General features: G+C 42.7%; 1 pseudogene; it reads left to right on the top strand.

The window, feature by feature from the left end:
- The window catches only part of LOC111950825 (sarcoplasmic/endoplasmic reticulum calcium ATPase 1-like), a 160,138-nt pseudogene that overhangs the window by 140,856 nt on the left and 9,106 nt on the right, over positions 1-10,176 (top strand).

Here is a 10,176-nt window from a genome sequence, read left to right as displayed (position 1 = left end):
CCAGGTGATCAGACAGCTGATGAAGAAAGAGTTTACTCTGGAGTTCTCGCGTGATCGCAAGTCCATGTCTGTGTACTGTACCCCCATCAACAAACCAGGCTCCGGGTGCAAGATGTTCATCAAGGTGCAGACACACAGACACCTCAATCAACAGATCAACAGAGTCCAACTCTATGCATTTTCTCTATAAGCCAGAGTGGGAGAGGAGCTTGGATGTCCCCATTGTGACCTTTTGACCCCTCTAACACACAGACACACACACAGACACACACACAGACAGACACCTCAATCAACAGATCTTTCACACGCTGTAATACTACAGAGTCCGACTCTATGCATTTTCTCTATAGGCCAGAGTGGGAGAGGAGCTTAGATGTCCATTGTGACCTTTTGACCCCTCTCTCTCTCACACACACACACACACACACACACACACACTAAATATACATCTATATCCCGCCCACCCCTCCACTCCCACAGGGTGCCCCAGAGAGTGTGATGGAGCGTTGCCAGTACCTGCGTGTTGGCACAGGGAAGGTGGTGCTGACCATGCCCCTGAGAGAGCAGCTGACCTCCCTGATCAGGGACTGGGGCACGGGCAGGGACACGCTGAGATGCCTGGGCATGGCCACACGGGACTCGCCACCTAAACAACAGGACATGGATCTGGAGAACTCCACCAAGTTTGCTGAGTATGAGGTCAGTGTGAGGTCAGTGTGAGGTCAGTGTGAGGTCAGTGTGAGGTCAGTGTGAGGTCAGTGTGAGGTCAGTGTGAGGTGAGGGTGAGGGTGAGGTGAGGGTGAGGTCAGTCAGAGACGAACAAGCAGCTGGGTGAATGCCAGACTCGTGGGCAGACTAGGCAGGGAGATTACTCACTCAAAAAGGGAAGAATGTTTTTTATTTTTTTTAAGTTGAACTGGTTCCTGTTGGGAAAGACGATCCACATTGAAAGAAATGATAACGATCATCATATTTGAAATGGTTTAGTTCTACGGTGACGCCTGTCATCGATCCTTCGCTACATCCAGGTTGTATTTGAATGCCTGACTGGGTGTTTGACGTTCATCCATCTTGTGCTATCTGGTTCATTCTACTGTCTTTCCCCTTTACCCTTCCCTCCTCCGCTCTTGCTCGCTCGCTCCTCTGTCTCTCGCTCCTCCTCGTCCTCCTCTGTCTCTCGCTCCTCCTCGTCCTCCTCTGTCTCTCGCTCCTCCTCGTCCTCCTCTGTCTCTCTCTCCTCCTCGTCCTCCTCTGTCTCTCTCCTCCTCGTCCTCCTCTGTCTCTCTCTCTACCTCCCAGACGGGCCTAACGTTCTGTTGGCGGCGTGGGTATGCTGGACCCGCCAGAAGGAGGTGACTGGTCCATCCAGACTGTGTGCCGAGGCGGGCATCCGTGTCATCATGATCACCTGGGACAACAAGGCACGGGCCGTGGCCATCTGCCGACGCATCGATCTTCGGCGAGGATGAGAGTTAGTGGGCAAGGCTCATCACGGCCGGGAGTTTGATGACCTGCCCATTGACTCCCAGAGAGATGCTGTGAAGCGGGACGGTGCTTTGCCCGCGTGGAGCCTGCACACAAGTCTCAAGATTGTGGGCTAACCTGCAGTCGTTGATGAGATCACTGCCATGGTGAGAAGAGGGTTGACACACAGCTCCTCCCCTCCTTTAACTGCATGGCTGTGGGGCGCTCAGTGCCTCTTCATTATAATCCTGACCTGAGTCTAAGATTAATATCGACCTTATTTCATTATAATCCTGACTGATCAGATTAATATGACCATTTCAATATAATCCTGACTTGATCTAGATTAATATTGACTTTATTTCATTATAATCCTGACCTGATCTAGATTAATATTGACTTATTTCAATTATAATCCTGACTTGATCTAGATTAATATTGACCTTATTTCATTAAATCCTGACTGATCTCGGATTAATATGGACTCCTTATTTCATTATAATCCCTGACTTGATCTCGATTAATATGGACCTTTTATTTCTTATAATCCTGACTGATCTAGATTAATATGGACCTTTATTTCATATATAATCCTGACTTGATCTAGATTAATATGGACCTTTATTCCTTATAATCCTGACCTTGATCTAGATTAATATTGACCTTATTCATATTAATCCTGATTGATCTAGATTAATATTGACTTTATTTCATTATAATCCTGACCTGATCTAAGATTAATATTGACCTTATTTCATTATAATCCTGACTTGATCTAGTAGATTAATATTGACCTTATTTCATTATAATCCGGACTTGATCTCGATTAATATGGACCTTTATTTCATTATAATCCTGACTGTATCACTCGATTAATATGACCTTATTTCATTATATCTGACTTGATCTAGATTAATATGGACCTTTATTTCATTATAATCCTGACTTGATCTAGATTATATTGGACCTTATTCATTATAATCCTGACTTGATCTAGATTAATAGTTACCTTATTCATTATAATCCTGACTTGATCTGAGTAATATTGACCTCTTTCATATAATCCTGACTTGATCTAGATTAATATTGACCTTATTCATTATAATCCTGACTTGATCTCGATTAATTGAACCTTTATTTCATTATATCCTGACTTGATCTAATTAATATGGACCTTATTTCATTATATATCCTGACTTGATCTAGTTAATATTGACCTTATTTCATTTATAATCCTGACTTGATCTAGATAATATTGACCTTATTTCATTATAATCCTGACTTGATCTAGATTAATATTGACCTTATTTCATTAGAAGCCTGACTTGATCTAGATTTAATATAGACTTTATTTCTATAATCCTGACTTGATCTAGATTTCATATTGACCGTATTATTTCATTATAATCCTGACTGATCTTAGATAATATGACCTTTATTTCATTATTAATCCTGACCTATCTAGATTAATATGGACCCTTTATTTCATTATAATCCTGACTTGATCTAGATTAATATGGACCTTATTTCATTAATCCTGAGCTTGATTGCTAAATTCAATATGGACCCTTTATTTCATTATAATCCTGACTTGATCTAGATTAATATGGACCTTTATTTCATTATAATCTTGACTTGATCTAGATTAATATGGACCTTTATTTCATTGGTGTGCAAATTAATAAATGAATCCATAGATATGTTTGAGCTAATTCTTTGGATAAATCACTTCTGGGCCAATCTATTCTGACTTGCCTTGACAATGAAAGAGTTCTGTGATAGGTCAACTTTCCCATCTCATGTCTGTATAACACCTTATTAACCCATAAGAGTCTAACCCTATTAAATAAAGAAATGATTCAATATTCCTCCTTCTCTCCACAGACTGGTGATGGGGTGAACGACGCGCCAGCCCTGAAGAAGGCAGAGATTGGCATTGCCATGGGCTCGGGCACAGCTGTGGCGAAGTCAGCCTCTGAGATGATTCTGTCTGACGATAACTTCTCTACCATCGTGGCGGCTGTGGAGGAGGGCAGGGCCATCTACAACAACATGAAACAGTTCATACGATACCTCATCTCCTCCAACGTGGGAGAGGTCGTCTGGTAAGCACCGACGCATGCACTGCACACACACACCACACCACACACACACACACACACACACTAACCTTGTGGGGACCTAAAATTGATATCCATTCAAAATTCTATTTTCCCTAACAATAACCATGTAGTGTTGTGTCTCTTGTTGTGATGTATCTTTTGTCCTATATATATATATATATTTATTTTTTTTTAAATATTTTTTATATTTTTATCCCAGGCCCCCGTCCCCGTAGGAGGCCTTTTGGTAGGCCGTCATTGAAAATAAGAATTAACTGACTTGCCTTGTTAAATAAAATAAAAATACAATTTTACCCTGAACCTAGCCCCTAAAATAGCCTTTGTCCTCGTGAGGACCTGGGAAATGTCCTTGTTTTACTATCCTTGTGTGGACTGGGGGATTTCCAGTACCCATGACGATAGTAATGCAAGCCCACATCAGACAGACAGACACACACACGTTGTCCAGTCTCCTAACCAGAGTTCTCAGGAATGCTGACTCTTGTCTTTATGTATTTCTGATGTTTTTTTCCCCCCTCGCTGTCTGAAGCATCTTCTTGACTGCCATCTTGGGTCTTCCTGAGGCTCTGATCCCGGTCCAGTTGCTGTGGGTCAACCTGGTGACAGATGGTCTCCCTGCGACTGCCCTGGGCTTCAACCCCCCAGACCTGGACATCATGGACAAGCCGCCTCGCAACCCCAAGGAGCCTCTCATCTCTGGGTGGCTGTTCTTCAGATACCTGGCCATCGGAGGTGAGACACTGTCTGGTCCACTGGACACTGGTTACAATACAACAAGAAGTTACCCATCGGCAGCTCATTCACACTCTTTCTATCCATAATGTATTCTTGCGAGCTATAATCAAAGTTTAATGCTAGCTACTTAAAAATTATCCATTACATTGGGGATTAAATCATGATGGATTTGGATCTCATGGCTGCTGTCTGACTGTGTCCTTGCAGGGTATGTTGGTCTGGGCACGGTGGGTGCTGCCACCTGGTGGTACTTGTTTGATGATGAAGGCCCTCACGTGTCCTTCTACCAGCTGGTGAGTGGAAACAAACACACCATTACTAAGACTTCATTAGGGACTTATTCATTAGACACCAAGTGGAAGAAAACAGACTGAAACAGGGAGGGACTGTCCAATAAGAAACCATGTTTTGCTACAGTGTGTCTTAATGAGTACAGTAAGACCTAGTATTGAATATGTATTAGGATCCTCATTAGGCTTCCTAGGGTCCAAACAGGGTTAAAACAATGACATCGCAACAAAACAACAGCCTACATAAATATAAACTTAACATTAAAGAGTCATTATTACATTATAACTCGATTACAAAGTAACAATATAACATTGAGAGAGTGTGTGTGTGTGTGAGAGATTGTCTCTTCACGGTCCGCGTTATACGGTTTATGTTGTTTTTAAAATCTGATTTTACTGATAACTCGAGTTACTTGATGTGGCAGAGTTCCATGAAGTCATGGCTCTATAAGGCACTGTACAGTCCACCTTTTATCTCTGCTGGGCCTAGAAATGTTCTGGTGTGTCTGTTTTCAGACCATAGTGCTTTATCACGTAGGACTGATCTGGACTGGATTTGGCTGTTGTTATGGTCAGCGCCAGGTTACCCCATCAGCTGTTTGCCGTGACGACGGTCTCTGGGGTCATACAAACAGAGCAATAGAATTGGAGGAGAATGAGACACGTGGTCTGAGAGAAGGAAGAAGAATGTCAGAGAAACAGGAAGAATGTCAGAGAAACAGGAAGAACAGGAGAGGAGAAGTTAGAGTGAACTGAGTCCACAGAAAGATAAATGTCAGAGAAGGAAAGGGGGGGGGGGGCAGGAAGGATTTGAAGAGGAACTGGAGTCCAAGGGTCCACAGAGAGAAATGTCAGAGAAGGAATGGGGGGGGGCAGGAGGAGGATGAGAGGAACTGAGTTCAAGGGTCCACAGAAAGAGAATGTCAGAAGGAAAGGGGGGGGGGGGGGGCAGTGGAACTGAGTCAAGCTCTCCTGCAGCTGCTGTGGGGTCAGATCTGATCTGAGACCCAACACAGCCTGTCTCAGGGGGGTTAGGTCACTTCCTGTGGACACAGCACACATTCACACACACTGTGTTCTCCGAATGTTCTGATCATTTACTTGTGGGAAGTCAATCGAGTTCATCTAAGACTACGTAAGAAGCTTTGGAATAATACTATAAATAATAATATAATTAATGTATCTACAGTGCACCTGGAAAGAATTCAGACTCCTTGACTTTTTCCACATTTTGTTAAATTAAAGCCTAAAATATATTAAATCGTTTCCCCCCCCTCAATCTACACAATTGGAGGAGATAATGACAAAGCAAAAACAGTTTTTGAGAAATTTTAGCAAATGTTTAAAAATAAAAATAAATTAAACGGAAATATCACATTTACATAATTATTCAGACCCTTTACTCAGAACTTTGTTGAAGCATCTTTGGCAGCGATTACAGCCTCGAGTTTTCTTGGGTATGACGCTACAAGCTTGGCACACCTGTATTTGGGGAGTTTCTCCCATTCCCTTCTGCAGATCCTCTCAAGCTCTGTCAGGTTGGATAGGGAGCGTCGCTGCACAGCTATTTTCAGGTCTCTCCAGAGATGTTCGATCGGGTTCAAGTCCGGGCTCTGGCTGGGCCACTCAAAGACATTCAGAGACTTGTCCAGAAGCCACTCCTGCGTTGTCTTGGCTGTGTGCTTAGGGTCGTTGTCCTGTTGGAAGGTGAACCTTTGCCCGAGTCTGAGGTCCTTAGCACTCTGGAGCAGGTTTTCATCAAGGATCACAATGTTCTTTGCTCTGTTCATCTGTTCCTCGACCCTGACTAGTCTCCCAGTCCCTGCCACTGAAAAACATCCCCACAGCATGATGCTGCCACCACCATGCTTCACCGTAGAGATGGTGCCAGGTTTCCTCCAGATGTGACGCTTGTCATTCAGGCCAAAGAGTTCAATCTTAGTTTCATCAGACCTGAGAATCTTGATTCTCATGGTCAGAGTCCTTTAGGTGCCTTTTGGCAAGCTCCAAGCGGGCTGTCATGTGCCTTTTTACTGAACAGTGGCTTCCGTCTGACCACTCTACCATAAAGGCCTGATTGGTGGAATGCTGCAGAGATGGTTGTCCTTCTGGAAGGTTCTCCCATCTCCACTGAGGTACTCTGGCGCTCATTCAGAGTGACCATCGGATTCTTGGCCAAACCGATTGCTCAGTTTGGCCAGAAAGCCACTGTGTTCTTGGACCTTCAATGCTGCAGAAATGTTTTGGTACCCTTCCAAGACTTGTGCTTCGACATAATCCTGTCTCGGAGCTCTACGGACAATTCCTTCAACCTCATAGCTTGGTATTTACTCTGACATGCACTGTCAACTGAGGGACCTTATATAGACAAGTCTGTGCCTTTCCAAATCATGTCCAATCAATTGAATTTACCACAGGTGGACTCCAATCAAGTTGTAGAAACATCTCAAGGATGATCAATGGAAACAGGATGCACCTGAGCTCAATTTCCAGTTTCCATAGCAAAGGGTCCTGAATACTTGTGTAAATAAGGTTATCTGCTTTTTTTATTTATTAATACATTTGCAAGAATTTCTAAAGACCTATTTTCGCTTTGTCATTATGGGATATTGATGAGGATTTTTTTTTTTTTTTAATTGAATCCATTTTAGGATAACAAAATGTGGGGGGGGGGGGGGATCAAGAGGTTCTGAATACTTTCCGAAAGCACTGTGATTGAAGAGAATGAAGTTGAATGGTGCAGCCAAAGCCCATTCCACTGTGCTATCATGTATTTGTCTGTTGTCTGTATGCTGTTGAAACCTGCTCACCCCTGTCCTCTCTCTCCTCACGAGACACTTTATGCAGTGCTCGGAGGACAACCCCATGTTCCAGGGCATCGACTGTGAGGTGTTTGAGTCTCGTTTCCCACCACCATGGCCCTCTCCGTGCTGGTCACCATAGAGATGTTCAACTCCCTCAACAGGTCAATTCAGCAGCCTCTTCTACTTAGAGGGGACATAGCTATATGATTATATGTACAGTTGAAGTCGGAAGTTTACATACACTTAGGTTGGAGTCATTAAAACTCATTTTTAAACCACTCCACAAATTTCTTGTTAACAAACTATAGTTTTGGCAAGTCGGTTAGGATATCTACTTTGTGCATGACACAAGTAATTTTTCCAACAATGGTTTTACAGACCAGATAATTTCCAATTTAATTCATTGTATCACAATTCCAGTCTGTCAGAAGTTTTACATACACTAAATTGACTGTGCTTTAAACGGCTTGGAAAAATTCCAGAAAACCATGTCATGGCTTCAGAAACTTCTGATAGGCTAATTGACATCATTTGAGTCAATTGGAGGTGTACTCTAGTTTTTCACACATTCCTGACATTAAATCCTAGTAAAAATTCCCTGTCTTAGGTCAGTTAGGATCACCACTTTTATTTTAAGAATGTGAAATGTCAGAATAATAGTAGAGAGAATATTTATTTCAGCTTTTATTTATTTCACATTCCCAATGGGCCTCCTGGCAGAGCTGGTGTAACTGAGTCAGGTTTGTAGGCCTCCTTCTTGCACACGTTTTTTTCAGTTCTGCCCACATTTTCCATAGGATTTAGGTCAGGGCTTTGTGATGGCCACTCCAATACCTTGATTTGTTGTCCTTAAGCCATTTTGCCACAACTTTTAGAAGTATGCTTGGAGTCATTGTCCATTTGGAAGACCCATTTGTGACCAAGCTTTAAGTTCCTGACTGATGTCTTGAGATGTTGCTTCAATATATCCACCAAATTTTCTGTCCTCATGATGCCATCTATTTTGTAAAGTGCACCAGTCCTCCTGCAGCAAAGCATCCCCACAACATGATGCTGCCACTCCGTGCTTTATAGGTCGGGATGCTGTTCTTCGACTTGCAAGACTCCCCTTTTTTCCTCCAAACATAACGATGGTCATTATGGCCAAACAGTTCTATTTTTGTTTCATCAGACCAGAGGCATTTCTCCAAAAAGTACGATCTTTGTCCCATGTGCAGTTGCAAACGCGTAGTCTGGCTTTTTTATGGCAGTTTTGGAGCAGTGGCTTCTTCCTTGCTGAGTGGCCTTTCAGGTTATGTCGATATAGGACTCGTTTTACTGTGGATATAGATACGTTTGTACCTGATTCCTCCAGCAATCTTCACAAGGTCCTTGCTGTTGTTCTGGGATTGATTTGCACTTTTTTCGCAGCAAAGTACATTCATCTCTAGGAGACGAATGCTCTCCTTCCTGAGTGGTATGACGGCTGCGTGGTCCCATGGTGTTTATACTTGCGTACTATTGTTTGTACAGATGAACGTGGTACCTTCAGGAGTTTGGAAATTGCACCCAAGGATGAACCAGACTTGTGGAGGTCTACAATATTTGGCGGATTTCTTTTGATTTTCCCATGATGTCAAGSAAAGAGGCACTGAGATTGAAGGTAGGCCTTGAAATATATCCACAGGTACACCTTCAATTGACTCAAATGATTTCAATTAGCCTATCAGAAGCTTCTAAAACCATTACATAATTTTCTGGAATTTTCTAAGCTGTTTAAAGGCACAGTCAACTTAGTGTATGTAAACTTCTGACCCACTGGAATAGTGATACAGTGAAATAATCTGTCCGGAAACCATTGTTGGAAAAATTACCTGTCATGCACAAAGTAGATGTCCTAACCGACTTGCCAAAACTAGTTTGTTAACAAGAAACTTGTGGAGTGGTTGAAAAATGAGTTTTAATGACTCCAACCTAAGTGTATGTAAACTTCCGACTTCAACTTTATAAGCTTTTTATAAGTACAGCTTATTCTATTTGCTTAAKGATAGCATAGCCTACAGTCACATCCATGTTACTATGGTTCTGACTGTTTTCCCACCATTTCCCCAGCGTCAGCATGTTATTTCTGGGTAGTTGGACGGCATCAGGCCTATTTCCACATCTCGAACATGGAGAGATGTCATCGTGGTGTTTTGTGATGGAGGGAGGTAAAGTCTGACTCTCTGCCAGGGTTTCCCATGGAGTAACCCTGTCAGAAGCTCCCCACAAACCCATAGGCCTAATCTCTCTCTCTCATGAGTAGGAAACATGTCTTTGGGAAGGAAATATTATTATTAATAGTACTAGGGTCAGTAAAAAAGTAAATTGTGGTTCATTTCTCCAAGCCAAAATTAGACCGTGTATAATATGACATTGGCTCAGGAAGCCTGTTTTCATTCGGTTAGAACTCCATCCATATGATGTCACAATCTCACCGCATTAACAGATGAGGAAGGAACACCTCCATGGAAGAGACGTTTGGGTAAAGTTTGGAATATCATTCATATTTGCCATTTAGCAGATACTATTATCCAAAGTGACACCCATTTAATGCGTGCATTAATTTTTACACCTGGGTGGTCCCTGGAATCAAACCTACAACCCTGGCATTGCTAGTGCCATGCTCTACCAACTGAGCCACACGGGACCAGCATATCAGACCATGTTTTGCTGCCCAGGTCTGGGATCAGTAGTTGTTTTGGCTATTAATACAGTGAACACAGTGTGTGTTTTTGTTCT

This window comes from Salvelinus sp. IW2-2015, linkage group LG23, assembly GCF_002910315.2.
Source record: "Salvelinus sp. IW2-2015 linkage group LG23, ASM291031v2, whole genome shotgun sequence".
Lineage (NCBI taxonomy): Eukaryota > Metazoa > Chordata > Actinopteri > Salmoniformes > Salmonidae > Salvelinus > Salvelinus sp. IW2-2015.
The sequence above is the reverse complement of the archived record's forward strand: the minus strand, read 5'-3'. Positions and strand labels throughout refer to the sequence as shown.